This window comes from Alligator sinensis, unplaced genomic scaffold, assembly GCF_000455745.1.
Source record: "Alligator sinensis unplaced genomic scaffold, ASM45574v1 scaffold919_1, whole genome shotgun sequence".
Taxonomy (NCBI): domain Eukaryota; kingdom Metazoa; phylum Chordata; order Crocodylia; family Alligatoridae; genus Alligator; species Alligator sinensis.
Genome location: NW_005842191.1, coordinates 50,228 through 58,875, shown reverse-complemented (window position 1 = coordinate 58,875; position 8,648 = coordinate 50,228). Strand labels below are relative to the sequence as shown.

General features: G+C 48.5%; 1 protein-coding gene across 8 annotated transcripts in view; it reads left to right on the top strand.

Moving 5' to 3' along the window:
• The window catches only part of LOC102380420 (signal transducer and activator of transcription 5B), a 63,936-nt gene that overhangs the window by 5,769 nt on the left and 49,519 nt on the right, over positions 1–8,648 (top strand). The window lies entirely within an intron of this gene.

Below are 8,648 nucleotides of genomic sequence, written 5' to 3'. Positions count from 1 at the left end.
AGGCACAGAAGCTGGTAGAAAAAACACCCCTTTACAACTCAGTTTTGTCCTGGGTCTTCTGAGGGCAGGTATTTGCTGGAGTGGTAAGGATTGTTCTTCTCTCCAGAGGTATTTAAACTTTGTGCTTTATGGTGATAACTGCTGAGACCAAGATGGACACATGCTCATCATGAATGCTCAATGAAACTTGGAAAGAGTTGCAGAACTGAGAACCCTAACCATGCCCTTGATGTCAAACAGGCTTGTCATGCCTTAGCTGATCAACCATAACAAAGGAAGTCAGCAGAACCACAGGATTTGAGGCCAATTACCTGGGAGCCACCCCAGGTGCTAACCTGTGTGGTAGGGCAGGGGGCACAGAGGAAAACCCTGTTGTAGCCATACAGTTGCACCAGTGTGTGCAACTGGAAACGTGGCAGCTGCCCCAGGCATCCAGCCACATTGTTACACTTCTGTGTTTACCTTTATTTATATCTAATTTATGTTAATGAATAATGCATTCAAAGGAAACCTCTGTCTTTCAATAAAGGAAGTGTCTGTTTCTTATGCAACTGTCTATTTGTCTGTTGGAAAAGCACTTGCCCTAACATACTTGCAACCTAAATATAAGATGATGGATGGGCATCGACAGGAGGACAAGGAAACAACAAGACCATAATAATCAGCATGAGAGCTAGGAGTCTTAGTGCAGCTGTAGCTCAACAATTTTCAAATTATTTTGTAGGCATCACTGAAAAAAACAAAGTGTTTTGAAAAAAGATGAGTTATTCTTGTGGGTGTTTACCAGGAAGCTTCTTCTAGTGGTAGAGGCCTAGCCTGGGAGAAAGCATGAAAGTACTTGTCTGCAAATGTAACAAGCAGTGCCTGGAAGTGGACGTCATGGGCTGATCAGAGGTGGGAGTCGATGTCTGGCTAGAGAGGGAGAAAAGGACAGGAAGGGCCTGGAACAGTAAATACAAAGCAAAGTTAGATGCTACACTGCTTTGGACTGCAGGTCCAGCTAGCCCAGTGTCCTGCATCTCATGGTGCTAGAAACTGGATGCTAAGGGGAAGAGTATTTGTGCAGAGTCTGTTCAACCTGATCCATCCACTGCCCCTCTCCCCATACAGTTTCATAGAGAAGTAGGGCTGAAAGGGACCTCTGTAGATCATCTAGTCCAACCCCCTGCCTAAGGCCTAATATGGAGGTTACACCCCTGGCTATCATACTTAATACTGGCTCATGGACCTACCCATGAACTTGCTGGATTTCCTTCTGAATGCAGTTAAATTATCTGCTTCCATAGCCTCTGGTAGCAATGAGTTCCACAAGTGAACTACTTGTGGAATTTCAGATATGCCTTTGATAAAATAAAGGCAAGGCACAGAGAGACAAGGGAACATGTCAAAACATCTGGAAAAAGAAATGTTCCTGGCATCCACATTCTGAATGATACTGAGTGGGGTGGCATTATTTGTTGAGGCAGACCCAAGGATGTAAGGGCATGAGAAGGCTTGTTTTCTTCTCCTGGAATGCTGCTGCCAGGCGTCCGATGCTTCAGAGATGAGCTGTGTTGCACATTAACTCTTTGCAGCATACAGACAAGGTGCTGGAAATGACACCCAGACCTAGGTCCAGCCCAACACTGGGAAGGTGCTGCTGTCTGGGGATTATTGTGAGGTACTTGTTTACCACAAGGAGGTGGCGGGAGTGAAAAGGGAAAATATTTCCAGCAGGTCTGTTGGTTCAGGCTGCACACAGGGGCCTAAGATGCTGGGAAATGTTAATATGTGGTTCCTTTTTAACTTTAGCTCCTGGGAAGGGAATGCTTGGTGTTACTGATGTCATAGATCAGTGATTCTCAGCCAGGGTGCTTTGAGATCTTTTCAAGGGTGCTGCAAGGCGCAATGTGTTAGCGCAGTTGGTGTGCAAACACGATTCACAAGACAAACCCAGAGATTTGTCCTGTGAATCGCAAACACGAGTCACAAAACAAACCTACCCCAGCCCTGGAATGGTGTCGTCCTGGGAGTGCAAGGAAGCCTAGGGCTTCCAATGGGACACTTATGTGTCTGCACACCAATGCCAAGAGCTTGGGGGAAAAATAGGAGGAACTGGTCCTCCTGCTAAACAAGAATGACTACAATCTCATAGGGATAACAGAGTCCTGGTGGGACTCCACCTATGACTGTGCCAGAGGTATAGATGGCTACACCCTATACAGAAGAGGTTTTTTTTGTTTGTTTGTTTGTTTGTTTGTTTACACACAAAAAAGGGGGGGGGGAGTGTAGCTCTCTCTGTCAAGGAAAGCTACACATCCCTGCAAGCTGACATTGGCACCCATGGAGGATGGCTGGAGACCCTCTGGGTTAAAATACGTCAGGAACATAGCACAGGGCACACAATAGTAAGAGTCTACTACAGACCTCCTAATCCGGAACAAGAGCTTGACCAGGAATTCGCCAGGGAATTGGCTGAGGCTGGACACTTTCAGTACATGGTCGTCATGGGAGACTTCAACTACCCGGACATCTCATGGGAAGAGCACTTGGCCAAATCCGAATGGTCACAAAGCTTCCTCACATGAGTGGACGATCTCTACCTGACTCAAGAAGTCTATGGACTGACAAGAGGTAAAGTGCTGCTGGACACGGTACTGGCCAAAGGGGATGATCTAGTCAACAACCTAAGAATTGAAGGAAAGCTGGGAGACCGTGACCATGAGCTGATCACTTTTACTATCCATCGCAAAGCTGGCAAGTTAGTCAGCAATGCAGAGGTCCTCGACTTCGGGAAAGCTGACTTTGATAAGCTCAGGAGGCTTGTTGTTGAGGTCCCAAGGGGCTGTGCCTCGACTGGGAGGGGAGTCCAAGATGAGTGGTTGCTCCTTAAAGGAGCGATCCTGAAAGCACAAGGGATGTCCATCCTATCTCGGAGGAAAGGCAGCAAAAGGGCACAGAAACCCCCTTGGCTCAGCAGGGAACTCGTGCACCTCCTACATCTAAAAAGAGGCTTATAAAGGATGGAAGATGGGAATCACCACTAAGGAGGAGTATTTTGCACTACTTTGTACCTGTAGGGAGTGAACCTACTCCCCCAGGATCGCTGGTGGGACTGGACATGTTCAAATCAGCAGGTCCAGATGATCTCCACCCCAGAGTGCTAAGGGAATTAACAGAGGTCATTGCGGGACTCTTGGCACGGCTTTATGAGCACTTGTGCTCTGGTGAGGTGCCAGAGGACTGGAAAAGGGCCAATGTGGTCCCCATTTTCAAAAAAGGGAAGGAGGAAGACCCAGGAAATTATAGGGTTGTTTGTCTTACCTTGGTCCAGGTGTACATGCGCGAGGGGCAGGCAGGGGAGTGTATGCTTAGGGGCAACCAACATGGGTTCATTAGAGGCAGGTCCTGTCAGACCAACCTGGTGGCCTTCTATGACCAGGTCACAAAATCCTTGGACACAGGTGTCGCAGTGGATGTAGTCTTTCTGGACTTTAGGCAGGCTTTCGACACTGTCTTTCACCCCATTCTTGTTAAAAAATTAGGAGATTGTGGTGTCAGTGCCTACACAGTCAGATGGGTCGCCATTTGACTGGAGGGCCGCACCCAGAGAGTGGTGGTGGACAGGTCATTTTCGACTTGGAGGGATGTGGGCAGTGGGGTCCCCCAGGGCTCAGTTCTTGGGCCCGCACTGTTCAACATCTTCATCAGCAACTTGGACAAGGGGGTGAAACGCACTAAGATGTGGGGAGAAGTGAGCATGCTAGAAGGGAGGGACAGGCTGCAATTGGATCTCGAGAGGTTGTAGGGGTGGGCGGATGAGAATAAGATGGGGTTCAATACTGACAAGTGCAGGGTACTGCACCTAGGGAGAGAGAACCAGCAGCAGACCTACAGGCTGGGGAACTCCCTTCTCGCCAGCACAGAGGGAGAAAAGGATCTTGGAGTCATTATAGACTCCAAGATGAACATGAACTGCCAATGTGGGGACGCAGTCAGGAAGGCTAACCACACCTTGTCATGCATCCACAGATGCATCACCAGCAGGTCAAAGGAGGTGATCCTCCCCCTCTATATAACATTGGTCAGGCCGCAGTTGGAGTACTGCGTCCAGTTCTGGGCGCTGCATTTCAGGATGGATGTGGACAGCATTGAGAGGGTAGGCCCTACGAGGAGAGGCTACAAGACCTGAACCTGTTCAGCCTCCACAAGGGAAGGCTGAGAGGGGATCTGGTGGCCGTCTATAAACTGGCCAAGGGAGACCAGCAGGCAATGGGAGAGTCCCTGTTCCCCCGAACACTACTGGGAGTAACAGGGAATAACGGCCATAAGTTGATGGAGAGTAGATTCAGTCTAGATATCAGGAGGCACTACTTCACAGTCAGGGTGGCTAGGATCTGGAACCAACTTTCAAGGGAAGTGGTGCTCGCCCCTACCCTGGGGGTCTTCAAAAGGAGGCTGGATAAACACCTTGCCGGGGTCGTTTGACCCCAGTACTCTTTCCTGCCATGTCAGGGGGTCAGACTTAATGATCTGATCAGGTCCCTTCCGACCCTACCAACTATGCAACCAGGAAACCCAAGGCTGCAACCGAACTCCAACTGGCTACACGTAACAAGGACAATAAAAAAATCTTTTTCAGATATGTGGGGAGTTGGAAGAAAAGCAAGGGCAACATTGGACCCCTGCTAAACCAAATGGGACAACTGACAACCAACACTCAGGAAAAAGCCAACCTGCTTAATGGGTACTTTGCATAATTTTTTCACTAGCCCAAAGGGACCGCCCTGCCTAACATGATGCGGGACAGCCAGGATGAGGGTGAATTTATACCCAACATCAGTGTGGACCTTGTAAAGGAACACCTTGAGAAGTTGGACACCTTCAAGTCAGCTGGTCCTGACATATTGCACCCCAGAGTACTTAAGGAGCTGGCAGGCGGCATAGTCCAGCCACTGGCAAGGATATTCGAGAACTCATGGTGCTCAGGTGAAGTACCCAAAGATTGGAAGAAGGCCAATGTAGTGCCTATCTTCAGGAAAGGGAAGAAAGTAGATCTGGGGAACTACAGTCCAATCATCTTGACCTCGATCTCTGGGAAGATTTTGGAAAAAATTATGAGAGACCATTCTTGACAAGCTGTCTGATGGCAACATCCTGAGGAACAGTCAGCACAGGCTTATTGCGGGTAGGTCTTGCCTGACCAATCTCATCTCCTTCTATGACCAGGTGGCATATCACCTGGACAAGGAAGCAGAGATTGATGGCATATATCTGGACTTTAAAAAAGCCTTTGATCTGGTGTCCCATGATCTCCTCATGGAAAAATTGGCCAACTGCAGCCTTGGCTACATCACAGTTTGATGGCTGGGGAATTGCTCCGAGGTCGGACCCAGAGAGTGGTAGTTGATGGAAGTGAATCATCGTGGCGCTCCGTGACCAGTGGTGTCCCCCGTGGCTCCGTCCTTGGACTTGTACTCTTTAACATCTTTATTAATGATGTGGACACTGGTGTCAGAAGTGGACTGGCCAAGGTCACCGATGGCACCAAACTTTGGGATAGAGCGTCCACACCTGAGGATAGGCTAGTGATCCAGGCTGACCTTGATAAGCTTAGAAAGTGGGTGGATAAAAACTTGATGACATTCAATACGGAAAAATGCAAGGTACTCCACCTCGGAGGGAAAAAAAACCTGCATCGTGCTTATAGGCTCAGCAGTGCTATGGCTTGCTAGCACCGTGGCTGAAAGGGACTCGGTGGGGCGGGTGTCATGATTGAGCACAAAATGAACATGAGCCACCAGTGCGATATCGCAGCTGGTAAAGCGAATAAAACTCTGGCTTGCATCCACAGATGCTTCTCAAGCAAATCTCAGGATGTCATCCTCCCACTGTACTTGGCCTTGCTGAGGCCACAGCTGGAGTACTGCATCCAATTCTGGGCTCCACAATTCAAGAAGGATGCAGAGAAGCTTGAGAGAGTCGAGGAGAGCCACGCGCATGATCAGAGGGCAGGAGAACAGGCCTTATGGAGAGAGGCTGAGAGCCGTGGGACTCTTCAGCCTGGAGAAGCGCAGGCTCAGGGGTGACCTGGTGGCAGCCTATAAGTGTATATATAAGGGGTGTGTATTGGGATCTGGGGAAACACCTGTTTACCAGAGTGCCCGAAGAGATGACACGGTCCCATGGTCACAAACTCCTCCAAGACCGTTTTAGGCTGGACATAAGGAAAAAATTCTTTACTGTCTGAGCCCCCAAGCCTTGGAATAGGCTCCCTCCAGAGGTGGTGCAACTACCTGCTCTGGACTCTTTTAAGAAATGTTTGGACACTTATCTTGCTGGGATCCTTTGACCCTAGCTGACTTCCTGCCCCTGGGACAGGGGGCTGGACTAGATGTTCTTCCAAGGTCCCTTCCAGTCCTAATGTCTATGAAATCTATGAAATTTCAAATAGCAACCCATAGTGTTAAAACCATCCTACCTCATTGTGGGCTTTCTGAGTTCTTTGCAACTGAAGAATTGCACTAGTATTTTTTCAGTAGTTTGGGTTTTTTTATTTTTTTGACAAGTGAAAACTAAGCTGGCATTTTCCAAAGGGGTCCTCAAGTCTAAAAAGGTTGAGAACCACTGGAATTATGGTCACTAGCTAGAGGTGTAGCTCTACCAGCTGCCATAGCAATAGGCTGTTATCCTGTGTGTGGGCTGTCTCCTTAAAGGGACATAATGCATTGTCAGCAGTAGCATCCCTTTATACTCAGCTCCCTGCTCCATTACTTTTCTGGAATCTAGGAAAAAAAACAGTGAAAACTAAGAGCTGGTGTAGAGATATAGCAATATAGATATAAAGAAATAAATATAAATAAACACTAGATCATCTGGATGCAGTCCCTTGGACAAACCCTTTATAGATATAAATATGGATATAGATAAATATATATGAAAAACTATATAGACCTCTACATAAAGGGTTTGTCCTGGGTCTGTACAGTTGTCCGTATAAATGTACCTCTGTATCTGTTTATCTATATAGGGAGATCCCTGTTGGGTCAGACCTCTCTTGGTCTGCTATCTGGTACCATGTCAACCAGTACACCTTGTTCCATGGTTGGCTTGTTGGTGACTAAACTGGCGCTCCCACTTGGGCTAGTCTGGGTGAGAAGGGGGTGCGGGCACCCAGCAGGACTAAAAACAAGACCTGTTAAAGGGCAGATGAGCGCCCTGTGTGCCAATGGTCACCATACCTGGAGAGGATTTGGGCACCACTGGGTCAGTTTGCTCAAGGAATCACCTATGATTCGCAGCATCTAACCCAGCATTTCTCAACCTGTGGGTTGTGACCCAAAAGTGGGTTGCAAGAATATATGAAAGGATCGAGAACAAACTTTAAAAATGGACTCTCCTTTAAAGGAGAAAATGGTGGGGAAAATGGCTTTTCCCTTGCAGGCTGGCAGAGTTTCAGCCTGTGAGGGGCTGCTTGGGGCCTCCCATGCTCCACACCCCGCCCTGCCCCACACGCTGGGGGGCTGGGGCCTGAGGGCAGCAGGTTGGGAGCGAGGGCCACTAGGTTGGGACTGACCATTGATGTTTACAAATGGGTCCTGGTACAAAAAGGTTGAAAACCACTGATCTAAGGTGCCGCAATAGTCTCAGCAGCCTCAGGACTTACTTGACGTGATATAGGTAGACAGATCTCTCTCTGTATGTCTCTATCTACATGAAAAACTATAGATATAAAAATTGATAAAGACAGATTTATATGAACAACTATAAACACCTCTACAGAAAGGGTTTGTCCAAGGTCTATACCAGGGGCAGACCGCTTACTGAGTTTTGGCAAGCCATCGAGGGCTGCATGACAGGCAGCTAGGGGCAGATAAATTTTAATTTTCTAAATTTTTTAGGGGCCCCGCAGGCTGGATAGAATGGCCTGGCGGGCTGCATCTGGCCTGTGAGCTACATTTTGCCCACCCCTGGTCTCTACAGTTGCTCGTTATCCGTCTGTCTGACTCCTATATGACAAACTATAGACACAGATATAGAGACACACGTATGCAGCCTCTACACAAAAGATACGCCCAAAGAGCAGACAAGGTTCTTCGCGTAAATGCGGTATCTTTTATTTGACCAACTAGATAGTTGGAAAACTTGTTCTTTGCAAGCTTTTGGGCAAAGAACAATTTTTCCAACTATTTCTTTAATAGTGTATATCACATTCCGGGTCAAAGTAGCCAAATTGGCTCAACTGATACGATTTGGGACTGAACTCAAACAAACCCTATCAACCGAGCAGGCACAACTTGGTTGCTCTAAACCCCACCCCAGCATCCTCCGTCCCAGCCTCTCGCTGGGGGGCTTTGGATAGTCCCAAACCCATGGGGAAGCCTCCTCCGTGCAGGCCCGAGCCTGGCGGTCTTGGGATTTGGCTGCCCCCAAACTCCAGGCCAGCGCGCTGCATCCCAGACCCTCCAGCCTTTCCACTTCTATGCTCCCCCTGAGACCACTGGATGCTTGCCCACAACCAAAAGGTTCATGATTTTGTAGTTGGTCTAATCAAAGAGACCGCATCTACCCAAAGAGCCTTGTCTGCCCCTGCCTATGGACCCACACCCCCGCCGTGCCGTCGGCGTGTGGGCACTTGTCTCTCTGACCCTGCGTGTCCGCCCGCCCGC